Source organism: Diabrotica virgifera, chromosome 10 (genome assembly GCF_917563875.1).
Source record: "Diabrotica virgifera virgifera chromosome 10, PGI_DIABVI_V3a".
Classification (NCBI taxonomy): Eukaryota; Metazoa; Arthropoda; class Insecta; order Coleoptera; family Chrysomelidae; genus Diabrotica; species Diabrotica virgifera.
Genome location: NC_065452.1, coordinates 91209186 through 91227229, shown reverse-complemented (window position 1 = coordinate 91227229; position 18044 = coordinate 91209186). Strand labels below are relative to the sequence as shown.

The window sequence follows — 18044 nt, the reverse complement described above, 5'->3', positions numbered from 1 at the left end:
TGCCCACCCACAAGACAGGAAATAATGGATGCCATTAAAGCACTAAAGAATAATAAATCCCCAGATATGACAACATACCAGCTGAAATTCTCAAAATTGGAGGATACACATTGATAGATTTCATAAACTGACGTGTGGAACATAGAAAAAATTCCAGGAGACTGGAAAAATGCAATTATATGCCCAATCCGCAAGAAAGGAGACAAACTCAGCTGTGAAAATTATTGTAGAGGCATATCTTTACTCTGGGTGTTATAGGATATTTACTTGAAAAAGTTTTCAATCCAATGGCATATAAAACAACATAATGTTATTCTACATCCCACCAGACTGAAAACAATGGGAACCTTCTCTGGTTACACCTCCGAGGCTTCTACAATTTGCAAGCCATAACGGATGCTGAGACTAAGGAAGATGAGGGAATTTTACAATTTATAATTCACGTCCTATCTGCTCAGCGCGGTAAAGGTCCAACGAGAATGGTTCCCTTCGTACTCCAATCAGAGTAAACATGCAAATCAAAAATGAATAACCATTTTCAATTTCGTTGCAAAACGAAAATACAGCCGCATCATATTCTAGTCCAATCAGAGAGTGCAGCAAGCACCTCTACCGGTTTCGAAACTTATTAGTCTCTCATCAGGAGGCACATATGCTGCTCTCTCTGATCCAACCAAAACAAACCCCGGCGTGCCGTCACGGATTGCAACGAACGAAATTGCATAGATGCCCTAGCGGCAACTGCTAGCAAAAGACTAAGTTTTCAATCCAATGGCATATAAAACAACATAATGTTATTCTACATCCCACCAGACTGAAAACAATGGGAACCTTCTCTGGTTACAGCTCCGAGGCTTCTACAATTTGCAAGCTTGATGAGACGAACCGCAAGAGACATCACAGAAACTTTATGTGAAGCTTGAGGAAAATGCGCAAGAAATAGGGCTCGCCGTCAACGAAGATAAAACTAAAGTCCTAATAGAAGCAAGTAAACAACGAAACTGGCGGAATTTGACAATGAACGACGCTATATTGAAGTAGCAAAACAACATACTTGGGCGTACATATAACTGAGGACGGCAGCGAGGAGGATGAAATACGGAAACGGAAACGGATGAAATACAGAAATGCTGGCCAAGAAAGCATACATCTGTCGGCCGCAGGTATTTGGATCCAAAAATTCTATAGGGAAGTATACTTTTAAAATGTCAACTATGATTTCACTGATGATGGTCTGATGGACCGAAAACTTTTTGATAAAGCTGTAATCCGTTTGTAAATTTCATTTTTTAATAAACTTTTTACATATTTACCATTTTATACCAGAAGTTTTTTACGTCACTATAAGTTTAATTGCAATTAACTTCATATTTATTTCATGACTACATGCTAATTATTTGTTTACTTAGTTTTTAAAAAATTATAAGCTCTTATTAAAGCGATAAATTTTACATAAGGTATAAAAAAACGATGAAAATGATAGAGCTACTAGTGTTTCAGATAATAAGGAATTACCACAGTGAACCAGGTTGTATAATTATGACTTATTTTTTATTCTGTGTTGTAATATTTTAAAATATATTGCTATCTAAAAATCGCAAGGAAGTTACATTAAAATGTCAAAATAAACGCATTTTCAACTGAAATTGTGGTTAATTCCCATTAAAAACATAATCTTGTTCAGGCTTCTTATGGAATAATATTACAATCTATTCATCTGGAGCATTACGTGCAATATTTCTAACCGATCTATCTAGATGAATCTTAAGCTAAAGTCTTATTCAACAGTAGTAGTAGTCTTTAGTAGTTCTTAACATATTACTTCCTTTTTCACTATGATTAGCGTGTATTTATTTACAGTACCGCACTATACTCTGCTCTCTTTTCATTTAACTGGACTTCTTTCACTGTCATTTAACTGTCACTTTACACTAAGTCATATGGTTTGGACCTCTGAAGTTGTCGGCTTCTTTAGCTGTTTACTAACGACAGTTCTTTATTTTTCCAGTTGCAGAGACATACGTGGCTGCGTATCAGGGTAAGTACTCCAGTATTATATAAAAAATGTACTAAAATATGCTAAAGATATTATTTTATATTTCTGACAGATTCTGTCAGCCACCTCCACTACAGATTGTGGGTGCAAACCTTACCGAGATCAACTTTTTTAATTTGCTTTTTGTGAAGTCCCAATGTGCTGTTCTATATGTTTTTTTTTAATTTGACATACAAATTTTTCACTTTGCAAGTCTTCAATCTGATTTTTAACTTAATAAGGAATTTTTTCAATTAAAAAAAATTTCAATTCAAAATGGGATTCCTGTTTATAGCGGTACTTTAAAACTATCTGCTTTAGAGATCTTAAAGTAATTGCTTTAGTTAAGTTGCTTGCATGGCTTGGAGGCTGGATATACAAAATTTTGCTTGTTTCTTTCTGACTGGTGCAGCCGAGATTTTAAGCGTGTGATACACACGCGAGTAAGTACACGAACTTATGGCTCGACGACCTTTTTCGCGCGTGTGTCACAGCAAGTACGCGTACTTTAAGTCCGCCATCGATCCAACAAGTTTGAAATCTTACTCGCAACACGTACGTGTATCACTGCCACGAGCCGCGAGCCTCGAGCCATCATGTTATTGCGTTTAAAGTTACACTTATATTTTCACTAATTAAGCAAATTACCTAGAAATAATTTAATCGTTTATTGTTGAAAGGAGACAAGTTACATTTTATAAGTTTTGAGAAAACCGTAAAACACTATTTTAAGCTTTTTTGATTATTTGTTTTTGAGTAAACCTAATTATTTATAGCTTGTTTTATCCTCCTGATGAAAATATTACCCTCTTATCTATGATATTTTGTTTGTTACCCACACTTTTCGATTTCGTCATTTTTATTAGTATTAAAAATATATTAATACGATAGGATACGATGCGCAGTATATAATACGATAAAATTCCTAAATATCACAAAGCATCTTCTCTCGACGATATGGCAATGAGTTATGAGTAAGTCTGCCGTGTATCACCGACGGCGAGCCGAGTAAGTCCGCGATCTTTAAATCCGCGTACTTAAAGTTTGCGTGTGTATCACATGCTTTAAAAGTCATTATTCAAATCGCTTGAACCTGGTAAGAAAAATGTTAAACACACCTTTGATCGATCCTAAAAAAGTGTTCTTGCCACCACTGCATATTAAGTTTAGAATTGATGAAAAACTTTGTCAAAGCTATGGACAAGCTTTTTTGTACTTAAAAGAAAAGTTTCCTTTGAAGTAATCCGAAAATCGAAGAGGGCATCTTTATATTTGATTTTTCAAAAAATAACAATTTCAAATGCAGATTTAATGACTTAGAAAAAAAGAGCATGAACCTGTTTAAAAAATGTCATTATCATGGGAAACTATAAACGTAAAGTCGACTTTACATTACATGATTTATCATGTGATTTGTCATATGATTTGGTCATGGAGTGAAATTTACATGTTTACACTGTGTGATTTGTCATATGTTTTTGCATTGTTTATACGACTCGTTTTGTCATAAGCATTGTCATGCGGCTCGTCATGGGAAAAATCATATGACAAATCACATGATAAATCATGTAGTGTAAAGTCGACTTAAGTAATATTTCAACAAACTAAAAGCCTACAGTGATTTGGGCTTGATTCCTACTTGGAGTTTTTTCCACAAAATCTTGGAGATGTTATTGATGAACATGGAGAACATTTCCATCAAGATATTTCAAGTATGGGAAAACGATATTAAGGACAATGGAGTGTGAGAATGCTACTGGCTGACTACTGCTGGACACTTAAAAGAGAGACATACCAGAAGAAAAATATTAAAGAAAATCCCTCACAGCCACATTTTAATTTAGTAAACCAATATCCGTATATCTTTTTAGGTAAAACTACGAGTTCTTTGTATTTGCCTGTCACAAGAAAACTATTCTTCTTCTTTTGGCATCATAACCCTGAATGGGTCTTTGCCTGTCTGGCTATGTACTTGCATACAGATCTCTCTTGTGCCCTTCTCCTCCATTGCCTTATATTCATGGTTTTCAGGTCGTTTTCCACATCATCCAGCCATCTCGTCCTGGGCCCTTCTTTTTCTCGCCTTCCAATGTCATATTTTCTTTGCCGTTCTTGTATCTTCTTGTCGCTGAATATGTGTCAGCCATGACAGTCTTTGACTTTTCACAAATCTTACAATATCATACCCTTTATTCAGTTCATTAATCTCGTCGTTTCTCCTGATTCTCTATGTGCCGTCTTCCTCTTGCACCGGGTCATATACTTTTTTCAGTATCTTTCTCTAGAATATCTAGTAGTTGGGCTTCATATTCTTTCGTCATTTCTCAGGTTTCACAACCATAGCTTACTACAGGTCTAATCAATGTTCTGTAGATAGTCATTTTGGTTCTTAGGTCTAATAATTTCGATGTCATCAACATTTTATTAGCATAGTATGTACGATTCTAACTGGAAATATATATATATATAGACCGGTCACTCTAGTATAGAGTATAGGTCGCTCAGGTTCATGAGCTCTTTTAATCCATTTCATGCGGTGGATTGGTCCGCATAATTCCTCTTCATTATCCTTTATAGATTTTCGTGTTTTTTTGCTTTTTCTGTAATCTGTTTCCATTCTTTCCTTTTCTGTATTTTTTCTCTCCAGTCTGTAATTTCCATATTGGATATATCCTCTCGCAGTTGGTCTTCCCATCTTATTTTCGGTCTTCCTCTAGGTCTGTTTATTACTGGCGTCCAATTTGTTACTGCCTAATTAGTGCATCTGCTTCTCTTCGTTGGATGTGGCCAAACCATTTTAGCCTTTGTGCTTTAATGAATCTCACTATATCTTCTCCTTCCATTAGATTTCTTATTTCGTGATTCATCAGAATTCGCATTTCTCCTTGATCTGTTTTGATTGGACCATGTATTCTCCGAATAATTTTTCTTTCTATTATTCTCAGTTTTTCTTCATCTTTTTTTGTAAGGCACATTGCTTCTGCTCTATAGGTGATGACTGGTCTAATTGCCGCTCTATATATCTTTGTCTTTGTTTTCTTGCTCAGGTTTTTATCTTTAAGTAACTTGTGGTATTTCCAGAATGCCCTATTCCCTGCTTTAACTCTTTCATTTATCTCTATGCTTCTTCTGTTTTGACCATCTACTATCACTCCTAAGTATTTAAAGCAGTCAACCCTTTGGAATACATTATCACTTATTCTTATCTCTTTTATTCTATTTACTTGGTCTTGATTTCTCGTAAAGTATTTTGTTTTTTTCTGATTAATTATTAACCCCCTGATTTTTGCCTCTCTTGTCAATGTTAGCAGTGCATCTTCTAGACTTCTCTTGTCACGGGCTATCAACCCTAGGTCGTCTGCATACCCTATTATTTGTGTAGAACTTTGGATTATTGTCTTTTTTGTTAGCCCTGTGTTTCTAATTACTCCCTCCAAGGCTATATTAAAGAGCGTTGTCGATAGGCTGTCACCTTGTCTTACCCCATGTTCTATATTGATATTCTTTGTTTCACCATCCACTGTTTTGACCTTTGCTGTCTGACAGCACAGCAACAGCAAACTGGAAATACGTGCATTAATTTCGCCACTTACGGAATTCTTCTGATTGATTTCTGTGCCCAGATATGTGAAGGCATCCATACGTTCAATAGTATAGTTGTCTATTGCGATTATTTTTATTGTCAGGTGTTCTTTTGATAGTCAGATGGTCAGATGGCAAGAAAACTATAGGTGATGAAAAAAACTATTATCAGTTTTGGATACACTTATAACTTAAAACTTTTGGAACGAAACATAATTTTTGTTGACCAGTGTAATTTCATAAACTGTTAAAAAGCAGGGCGAATCGCCTATTTTAGTATCACACTATCAATTTTTAATTATTAAAATGTACATCGGTAACTATGACATATTATTATGCTAAATTGATTGATTTATTCTTCTACATATTTTTTTAAGCTATGTTTCCACTCAGCAGATCTTCATACTGATTAAAAAAAGTTTTGGCCAAAATTCTCTCGGATGATTAATAGTCCTTCCAGGAAGTCTCCGCCTTTGAAAATCATTCCTCGAAGAATTAGATTACAAATAATTATTCCGTTTTCTTTTTAACAATTGCCTCACCAATTCATCACAGTTGGTAACACTGTCGCGCATTTTAATTTGCTGCGAAATGCTAATTAAATAACTCGAGTAATTGATAATAGGAATGTGTATAACAATTTAAATTATTGCTGTTTGGAATAAATATTAATTAATATAGGTAATGGGTGGAATTATTGAGAAGATTGACTAATAGAAAATTTTTTATTAGTATGTACTTCTTTTTGTTATGGAATTACCTTTATTTGTTGTTGTTTGTATGTACAATAGTAAAAAGAAATGTTATGAATTTGTTTTCTTGTGAAATGTTTAAAAATAAATTTAAAAATATGTGTTTGGAGTAGGTATTTATAATGGTATTATTTCGGTATCTTGAGTTCGGTTTTTCGGTTTTTTTAAATTACTTACTTATTATTAATCTCTACTACAGTCGACAGTACATATCTCTACTACGTTAAACAGTAACTATTATACTTATTGCATTAAAATTAAACTTAGATTAGGTAAATATTTAGATTTAAGAAATCTAATTATTGGTTAATGAGAAAGTAATTATATCTGTTTATAATTTCTTAAGAATGGAACATCCTTTGGTTTCTGTTGACAATACTGTTGAAAAGAAAAGTAAAATACAAAACAACCATCAGACAAATAATGACATACGCGCAGAAACACGACTTGACGCAGATAGGATAAAAATAATGCCAGAAACAGCAGAGATGAAAACCCTTCGAAAAATCAATGGTAAGACACTATGGGCCTAGAAACTTCCAGATAGAAGTATATACAGTAAGAGCCACCATACTAGACACATAGGAACATTGAGCTATTACAGTCCTGGACCCTTCACTTGTTGCAATGTTTATTTTTATGTCAAGTGACGTTTGGAACGTCAGAAAATATATAGAAACTGAATATTGACATAGAAAGTTGACAAAAAAATAGATCAGCTGTATTAACTACAGCTGATCTAATTTTGACGTCTACAGTTGCCATTTTGTTAAAGTTGTAAGAGTTTTAAAGTATTGTACTATTCTTGGTATTTGAATAAAGTTATTTTAAAACAGAGTAATAATACTATTAACGAATGTATTTTTGAAGTTATACTTCTTTACGATCGAGAGATTACTGAAATTTTATAATACCGGGCGCATGCGCACACAGACAGTATGTAGTTCGTTGCTAATCTCTCAAGATATGTATGTATCAGCGCTGTTAGCGCAAATAAGTCATTAATAGGATATATTAGTGTTTTCAGTAAATGTATTATTTATTATAATTTTTGTGTCTTTGGATTTGTCTTCCTCGGGAATAAGATATTTTATAAAAGTAGTAAGTATATTTAAAGTATTTTTGTATACTTCACTTGGTCTATTAAATTTGTCTGTATGTATGAGAAATCTTGTAACCTATCAAAGCAAAAGGAACATAGCTCAATGATAGAGCGTGTGACCGGAGATCGAGAGGTCCCGGGTTCAAATCCTGGACGATTCATATTATTTTGAAGTTATACTTCTTTACGATCGAGGGTGAAATTTTATACTTGCCTGGCGCATGCGCAGACAGACAGTATGTAGTTCGTTGCTAATCTTTCAAATTATGTATGCATCAATGTATCAGCGCAATTAAGTCATTAAAAGAATATACATATTAGTGTTTTTAGGAAATGTATTATTTATTATAATTTTTGTGTCTTTGGATTTGTCTTCATCGGGAATAAAATATTTTATAATAATAGTAAGTATATTTACTTTAAATTTTAAAGTATTTTTATACCTCACTTGGTCTTATTGAATTTGTCAGTATGTATGAGAAATCTTGTAAGCTGTCAAAGCAAAGGGAGTTTGGCTCGGTGGTAGCGCGTTCGACCGGAGATCGAGAGGTCCCTGGTTCAATTCCGTGTGTGATCTTACTATTGTTTTATTTTTAGTATTGTTTTAGTAAAAAATTTTGGAAAGTAGTAAGTAAAAATTAGTTTAATCTTTAAATACAAATAACCTGTTGAAAGTATATTTATTTCGTTGAAATCATATAATAGAATATAACTTCTTACGTGCGTACAAAGTATACACACATTCTTTTTTTTTTAATTTTTGGTATCGTTTTAATAAAAACATTTTAAAAGTGGTAGGTAACAAAGTTAGTTTAATATTTAAATAAAATACAAATAACCTGTTAAATATATTTATTTCTTTGAAATTATCTAATAGAAGTGTAACTTCTTACGTGCGTACAAAGTACCTACACACACATTCTTTTTGTATCGAAAAACAATTATTTTGAATAGTAATTTGGCAAATAAACATTGCTTTTTGCTTAAATTAAAAATGTTCAAACTGTCAAGAGCTAGGTGGGAGGCTGTTTGTGATTTAATTTAAGCGAAAAGGAATGTTTATTTGTGAAATAAACATGTATAAACATAAACTGTTTTTCATAAACCTATTCGCATTTAAAAAATCATCGATTACCTCATCGGCTCTGATGGATGACTTCACGTAGCATGAAATGTATTCCAAAAAATTGCAATATAAAAATGGACCTACTTCGGCATTTCCTTAAAATCTAATATTGCCTAATATCGGGGAGGACTCTTTTCTTTGGCTCACCCTGTATAAATTTGTATTCGTTGTGAAATCTGGTGAAAATACATTAATTTTTATTTCATTAGATAGTTTATTTGAATTTTAATTACCCTGCTCGAAACGCTCAAATTAATGAATTTTTACCATTTCTTCAGGCCTTTAACTCCTATATGACGTAAGTCTACAACTCCAAATTTTTACTCCTTATTTTACTTACTATCGGAGATATAAGGGGTCAAACTTTGAGATTTTTCAAAAAATTACGTTTTTGAAATTTTTTTTTGAAAAAATTTACTCAAGTCTCAAAACTCAAACTTTTTTTATTCAAAATATGTACGTATGCCTTTTCCAGAAAAAAATTACAAACCATTATCGACTTGCCTTATGCTGAAAATGGAATTTTATCAGTTTACCTTTTCAAACTTTGAGGTTCATTTAAGGCCTTAAGGTAGTTTGAAATTAAATAATGATATAGACCGTTTTTTTAGAACATACTTTTCTAAAAAGTTTGGTTTTTGATTTATTGTTCTAGAACAAACCTCAGTGAAAATATTGGCTAACGTGCGAAACCATGTTTTTCGTGAAAATGATCGATACGCTTTAACAAAAATGGCCGTCATCGGAAAAATAAATTTTTTAAAAATAAATTGAATACAATTTTGTACTCTCTATAGACTGAAGTTTAAAAAGTAGAAAAATAAAAAATATTAAAAATAGTCAAGCAACCACCTTTGGACCACTTGGCTTGGATTGACCCTCATCCAGTTGAAAAATAGCGCCCAGTAATGTTTGAATTTTTTAATTGCTTTTTATGTAAATTTTAAATTTTGTACTTTTTTCGTTTTACAACATATACCAATCCCTTATTCAAATTTTGTTCAGGCTAAATAAATGTACGTGACAAAATAATCATTTATTGACTTTATAATATTGTAAAATATAAACATTACGAGTTGAAAATTACGCAAACAAACCAGTTAACTTGATAAATTTTCAAAAAAATTATCATAATTACCAAATTTAGTAATGATTATACATAATTACCGTTTCTTATATGTTAACACCAGTTTATTACTTTTACCGTAACAATATAAACGCTATCTGAATTTTTAACTTTTGCATCTCGTTTTTTAAACACCAATAAGCAATGCATTAATGCATATCTAACCTAATTTACTGATGATTTAAAAAAATAAGAGGATCTTTTTTTATATCTATTAAATAACATACGGCCCTACCTCTCACTGCTTTTATACTGCTTAATCCAAAACAGGAAGGTTCTTTCTTCATTTGAGTCATGTTTTTATTCCAGAAATGTGTTGCTCCAACATTGAACGTGACTATGGAGTCTTTGATTTTGACTTTCTGTTGTTTTCTTCATTACTTTATTTCCAATCTCCATGCTCAGGTCTCGATAAAGTTAAAGAAAACATAGTACCAATACCCAGAAACAGCAACGATTCCTTAGCAATTTCTTCTGAAATACCTGGATGACAATACTAGTTTTGCCACACTCACTGAGTTGAGTACCATATGTCCAAACTGGTGTTTGGATAACTATGGTATCTTAAATGGTTTGTTAATTTATTTAGCGTATGGACTTTTACAGTACGATAAATACACAAATATAATATATTATTCAAACACTAAAATAGAATTGATGAAAGTAAATACATTATTGTCCAATTTACATAGCCATTAAATTGCTTCTGGGTAGTGTTGCCCAAATGCAAGACCAAGACGAGACTTAGACAGTCTTGGTCTTGCGCCAATACACCTGGTCTTGGTCTTGGTCTTGCGTCAATACACCTGGTTTTGGTCTTCGTCTTCGTCTTGCGCCAATACACCTGGTCTTGGTCTTGGTCTTGGTCTTGCACTCTCGGTCTTGGTCTTGCAGCAAGAGTCGTGCAAGTCTCGCAGTTACCCATTAGCCTATTGCTATGGGCCATTCCACGAACATACGCCTGTTTTGGATTACTTCGACAACGAATATTTTACTGTGCAACATAAGAAGTACGAAAGTAAATGGCGCTAATAATTATTCCAATAAACAACAATGTAATTTGCAATTTACTTTCGTTCATCTTATTTTGCACAGTAAAATATTCGTTGTCGAAGTAATCCAAAACAGGCGTATGTTCGTGGAATAGGGTATATTTATTTATTAAGCGTTACTTTAGATCTTAGAACAACGTACATTTCATATATTCTAAAAGTGCCGGTGGGGGATGGTGTCTATTCGTAGTATTATAGTCGGTGTAAGAGAGAGAAAGTATTCGAAATCATGAAATAACAAATGTTATATTATTTGTTATTTCATTATTTCGAATACGTCCTCTCTTTGCACCGACTATAACACTACGCATAGACCCCATCCCCCTCCGTCACCTTTAGAATCTGTACACTGTAACAGAGGAGGTACATTTTAATCTTGAATTAACATAGCCATAGTAATGACCAATATAGCTAATAAATGTCTAAACTGACATTGGATAAGGTGTGAACCCACGATCTAAGCGATCCGTGCCTATGCTCTAACTAACTGAGCTATCCATGGTTCACGGGAGTCACTCTGTTTCTTAATAAACGTTTGCATTTAATAAGCTTACATGTGCTAAAACATGGTTAAAATACAAAAAAACCAAATTAATGGTATAAAGTTGACTATATTTCAAAGACCATTATCTGTCTAGAAAGGGATTGATCGAGTGTCAAAAGTCGGTGTCATAAACACCAAAAGAATTGCATATCAAAGAAAGAAACTTATTGTTCATCATGTTAAAATATAAATAGAAATAGACTGTTGTTTGATAGGTAGTCGAAAATAGCCGCACATTTTCAGCAAATTTCGGTTTGTTTAACTGATATCGCACACTCAGCACAAACAATGTTTAGTCTAATAATTTAGGCCGATAAAATTTGTAATATTATATTTCTTATCAGCTAAGCTAAGATGACATATCGATGGTTAAGAGCGCAGATATAGTATGTCCAAATATCTTAATTGTTGAGTAGAACATTTTGAAGTTTTCGCTTTACTTTTTGTTTGATACTGCTGATATACCGATATATCATAATGTTTGGGTAATAACTTCGGGTATCATTATTAGCTTAATGTAGATATTGTTTAAAATATTATGTATTATTGGGTTAAAAAATATTTTTTTTTTAAATTTGTATGGACATACAACATAAGGGTTGTTACCGCATGTTACTGCATGCCCGGTTACAGCCATGATAAGTTTGATCGCGTGAGCACTAATATTGTATGTCCCAAAACATACTATGTTTGTGCACTTCCAAACGGACATAAAATATCTGTGCAAGTCGGTTTTTAGTACAAATGGGAAATACTATATTTTGGCAAGGCCGTTTAACCCATTTACAATCATTCTGGACTTACAATAATTATGCAGGACATTCATATGACCCTACTAAATATTTTTATAATGTTATCTTAAAATCAGCAAAAAGTGGACATACTATATCTGTGCTCTTAACCATCGATATATTTTTAAAATGTTGTGGCGGCTATTATCAAAATCTTAACAATTAATTTCAGAGCGAAGAAATCGTCTGCTGGGAAAGACTGTTCAAAATGTTTTATTTTTTACATTGTACTTGTGACCCCTGAGTACGTATCAAATGTGGCAAATTTTCTTTTAATCGATATTTTGATCCGCTATGTATGCTAATGGTATTGTTCGTAATGCGCATAAGTCCAATTTTACAAATTTTTGTTTTACATAATATGTATTTTTTGCGCCTCATAGAGTCTCTATACATCTAAGCATATACATGAAATATTATACTACTTAAATGACACTCTGTCCTAACTGCAAGACGCAAGAGTCTCGCAGGGTTAGTCTTGTTCTTGCTCAAATCTTGCAGGCTCAGTCTTGGTCTTGGTCTTGCTACAATTAGGCGGTCTTGGTCTTGGTCTTGCGAAAATGCAAGAACAAGACCAAGACTGCAAGACCAAGACCCATTTTGGCAACACTACTTCTGGGGAATATTCCACAAAGTCCTGGAAGTTTCCACGGTAGGCGCGATTTAGGCATTCTAAAACACAATGGTCTGTCTGTATAATTATTATAGATGATCAGCAATCGCACTGTGGACTTTCCGCACGACCGCATGACCCCATTTGAACAGCGAATCAGCACATTTACCATGTCCGGTACGTATACGATTAAGCCTCGCCTAGGTGGACCGGGGCAGATTTGATCCAATGAAATCCTGAGATGGGGTGGATATCTGAATATAATCTGATTCTATTATTGGCATCCATCTTGTTGACCATTACCTATGTATATCATAGGAATCACCAATTTTTCTGACATATCTGATTGGAGGATTTCTAGATATCAGTCGTTGGTGCTCTTTTGAGATGTCTGGTATGTCTTGATGGATTGGTAATTGTACATTGGCTATATTTTTCTGGTACTCTCTCACTAATGCTGCTGTACGGTGTAGATCTGGTGAATCAATATTGCTCAAAGTAGGCAGCCATCTTACTGGGGTTGATTTTATTGTTCCAGTGATTATTCTCATGTTTTGATTAAGTTGGACATCGATTTTGTTTGTATATGCACTATTTAGCTATACTGGTGCACAATATGCTGCCACTGAAAAACCCAAAGCTAGAGAAGAGGTCCGAAGTGTATCTGCAGAAACACCCCAAGTTGTTCCAGCAAGTTTTGTTATTATATTGTTTCTTGTTCTCAGTTTACCGGCTGAGTTTGTAAGATGACTTTTGAAGGTCTCTATCAAGTGTGACGCATAGATATTTGTGGTTGTTGTTATGTGTGATAGTTGTATTTTTGGTTGTATCATTTCGAGTTACATTGAGAGTTTCGCCCGCAAGTTGATTAGATAGGTGAAAGAGACAGGTTTCAGTTTTGCTTGTGTAGGGCTTAAGCGCCAATTTTTAAAGCAGTTACTTAGCGTAGTTAGGTCCTCGTTTAGAGCTCGTTCGTCTGCTTATTTACTATTGTCTTGGAAGCCGATGGCTAGGTCGTTAGCATAAATGAATTTTCTCGATTTTGTTTCAGGTATATCTGCCTTATAAAGGTCAAATAATAAAGGAGCTAGCACTGAGCCTGGAGGTAAGCCATTGTTAAGTTTTCTAACGGTTTTAACCCCTGTATCGTATACCCCTGTTGTTCTATTATAATATTATCTTAAAAATGTCTTCTAGCGTAAGGGTGAATAGTTTGAAGAAATAGTGTCTACTTGTCTCACTCCCCGTTGTAGTTTTATGGGATTCTTTTTTATGCTTTCGTCCAGTTTTATTTGCATGGTTAATTGCACTCTAGGCCCTAGAGTCTTCATAAATTTTACATGTTGTTCTTCTTTAATGAAGTGCCTAGAAGGACAGTGTTTTATGAGTTTTACACTTAACAGAGACAGTAGCTTTTATACAGGGTGTCCAGAAACTCTACCGACAAACAAAGACAGGAGATTCCTCAGATAAGTTTAAGACAATTTAACCCAATTCATCTAGTCCGAAAATGCTTCCTAAGGGAGCTAGAGCTATTTGAAGATGGCGTCTGGTAATTACTTTTTCTTAAATACCTCCGGAACGCTTCTATATAGAAAAACAAAAATTGATATGCATATTTATCTTCCAGATATAAATCGATTCCATCCATTGCGAATTTCTAGTACCGGTCATCGGCGTCCGTTTTGGGTAGGGGCGGTAGGGCAACGGTTACTTTATCGCATAACTTTTTTGTATTTAATTTTTAAGCACTTTTGACTCTGGATTATTAAATTGTGTAATTAAATTAAAGTATTCTAGTACTTAAACGTACTCCTGCTTTAAGTCGATAGGATTCACCGTTTTCTAGAAAAATCAATACGAAAATTTTTCGTTTTTTGAATTTAAAAAAAAATTCAAAAAGAAACTGTTTAGGAAAACGAAAACCTATACGTTTAATTATATTCCAAAGATAAATCAATTTCATTAATTGCAAATTTCTAGTACCGGTCATATATGTGTCGGTTTTGGGTAGGTCAACGGTTATTTTATCGCGTAACTGTTTTGTCTTTAATTTTGAAGTATTTTTGACACTAGCTTATTAAATTATTAAGTATTCTAGTACTAAAAGTTACTCTTGCTTTAAGTTGTTAAAATACACCGTTTTTTTTGAAATTTTTTTTTTTTTCAAATTCAAGAGACGAAAAATTTTCAAGTCGATTTTTCTAGAAAACGGTGCGTCCTGTCGACTTAAAGCAAGAGTACCTTTTAGTACTAGAATACCTCAGAATTTAATAATTAAGAGTAAAAAATGCTTCAACTTTAAAGACTAAAAAGTTATGCGATAAAATAACCGTTGCCCTACCCAAAACGGACGCCTATGACCGGTACTAGAAATTTGCAATGGATGGAATCGATTTATCTCTGGAAGATAAATATGTGTACCAATTTTCGTTTTTCTAACAAGAAACGTTCTAGAGGAATTTAAGAAAAACTAATTACGAGAAGACGCCATCTTCAAAGAGCTCTAACTCCCTTAGGAAGCATTTTCGGATTAGGTGAATTTGGTTAAATTGTCTTAATATTATCTGAGTAATCTCCTGTCTTGGTTGTCGGTAGAGTTTCTGGACACCCTGTATGTATAGGTACTCAGTTACATACTTTTGTATAATTAACTATTTAGATGGGAAATAAGCCACAATTAAATTGAAAAAAAAATTATTAACGTTTCGACGCGACGCCCAAATCGGCATATTCAGCATACTTTTGTATGCTGAGTTAATTTTTTTGCTCTATTTTTGGCCCTCTTTTTGGTTTCTTCTACCTCACGTGTCTTCCAGAATTTCCTTTTGTTTTCTCTTAATATTAGTATTTATAGAGTTTTTACTTTGATCTGTGTCTATATCTCTCTAACATATCTCTCTATTCTATAAATGATTTTTTTCTTTATGAAAAAATACAAAATAAGATTTTAGTAATTTATTTTTTTTTTGGTACTTACATACTTTACTCAGATTTACCATCTATACATTTTTAATAACTTATCGAGACATTCTGTATCGAGTCTAGCTTAGAGAACGTTTATTTACAAAATTTTGATGAGTTAAACAGCAGATGATTTGGAAATTAATGTCATGTTAGAAATTTCCTGGTTATAAAAAGAGTTAAACGGAGACGTTGATGGAAAACAGGTTTACCACCTATCACAAATCGGTTAGTAGACCAGTCTTAATGTATTTAAAATTGGAAGTAATGGAAAGTAAGTTAATGGGGTCTGGAAGGAGAGGTTGAGTTAGTATTTGACACATTGAAAAGAAAATATTACTATTTTTTACAGAATCCTATACGAAGAGGTCATAAATGAAAGTAAATCATTGACCACTTAAATGTTATATGTTATATGAAAAACCGGTAAACGCGGTAAAAATGAGTGGCGCACTATTGCACCTTTAAGAGAGCTGATACGAATATTACGTGGCGCAAAAATATATTTTCATTTTGATAGAAAATAAAATTCTAGTTTTATTTTGAAAGATTTTTCCACAATATCTGCTAAATTTAAAATAAAATGCGTCACAAAAGAGCATCTTTAATAAAGTTTGCAGTTTGAGGCTCTTTTGTGGCGCGTTTTACTTCAAATTTAGTAAATATTGTCGAAAAAATCAAAATGAAAATACATTTTTGTGTCACGTACCTACCTAATATTCATATCAGCTCTTTTGTAGCTGAAATATTCTGTGAGCCACTCATTTTTACCACGTTTAGCTGTTTTTCATTGAAGTTATACTTCTTTAGGCACGAGGGTGAATTTTTACATTCCCCGGCGCATGCGCACACGGACAGTATGGTATTAAATAGTCGCTACATCTTTTAAGTTATGTTGCGCAAATAAGGTGTGCGTGAAAAGAATATATTATAATAGTGTTTGTAGTAAATATACTTATTATAATTTTTATGTCTCTGGATTTGTCTTCCTCCTAATAAATATTATTGAAAATGTTTATTTTCAATTAAAGTATCTGTCACCGTGATTGTAATTATGTCCGAGAAATGATCGACTGAATACAAGAGCGGTGGTAGCTAATCGGTAGAGCATTCGCCTAGGGATCGAGAGGTCCCCTGTTCAAATCCTAACATAGTCATATCCTTTTTCTTTTTAATTTTTGGTATTCTTTTTGTTCTTTCTAAAATTAGTTTAATATTTAAATACAATACAAAAAACTCTTTAAAGTAGATAGGTATATTGATTTCGTTGAAATCATAATATTAAGTTAGATTATATTATAATAGAAGTATAACTTCTTACGTGCGTACAAAGTACACACACATTCTTTTTTTTTTGTATCAGGGGTTTTTTAAAAAATTTTATAAATTAAATATATGAATTTGAATTTAGCGTTTCTCGATTATACGTTAAGCGTTATAAACCACTAAATCATTACCACCAAAATCGTCTAGTGGTTGCAACGCTAAACTTGTGATCAGCAATCCGAGTTAATGTCCCAGCGATCCCAATATTTTTTTTTTCAAGCTGAGTGTGTGTGCATCGAATGTACACTAGATTTTCTATTCGGAATATGTATACTGAAAAAATATTGGGATGGCTGGGAAATGAACTCAGATTGCCCGATCACAAGTTTAGCGTCGTAACCACTAAACCATTTCGACGCTAATGGTTTAGTGTTTAGTGGATTATAAATGATTTAGTGACATTTAGTGATTTAGTGATAGTGACACTTTATTATACGGAGTTGAGTCATGGACCATCAAGATGGGCAGCATTAAAAACATTGAAGCTTTTGAGATGTGGTGTTACCGTAGAATGCTACGTGTATCTTGGGTGGACCACGTGACGAATGCCGAAATTTTACGTCGGATCGGAAAAGGATGTGAAGTTGTACTTACTGTTAAAAGAAGAAAGCTTGAATACTTTGGCCATGTTATGAGAGGTGACAAATACTCGCTGCTGAGACTGATCATCCAGGGTAAAATCAGGGGTAAGAGAAGTATCGGTAGGCGCAGAATATCTTGGTTAAGAAATCTGAGGGAATGGTTCGGCTGCAGTTCCATCGACCTATTTAGGGCAGCCGCCAGTAAAATAAGAATAGCTGTGATGATTTCCAACCTCCGATAGGAGACGGACTTGAAGAAGAAGAAGGATTATAAATTTGGAGCTCGATAACTTCTAAACCGATTTTGATCACCCAGCACGCGTTTGAAAGGTACTGGCAGGCAGTATCTGATTCAGCTAAGGTCAACTATGATATCTGAAGATATCATAGGATTTAATGAACTTGAAACCCCGTTTTTTTCCTATTAGAAATGGATTTGATCACACTTAT

At 33.5% G+C, this 18044-nt stretch overlaps 1 protein-coding gene across 2 annotated transcripts in view; it reads left to right on the top strand.

Moving 5' to 3' along the window:
* Positions 1-18044, top strand: part of LOC114334477 (3-hydroxy-3-methylglutaryl-coenzyme A reductase) — a 490400-nt gene that overhangs the window by 81513 nt on the left and 390843 nt on the right. The window contains exons 2-3 of one of the 2 annotated variants that reach the window (XM_050641422.1): positions 2009-2038; positions 13775-13828. The gene's annotated coding sequence lies outside the window, so the exon portion shown is untranslated. The remainder of the gene's footprint in view (positions 1-2008; positions 2039-13774; positions 13829-18044) is intronic. The other variant, XM_050641423.1, reaches the window with a different exon arrangement.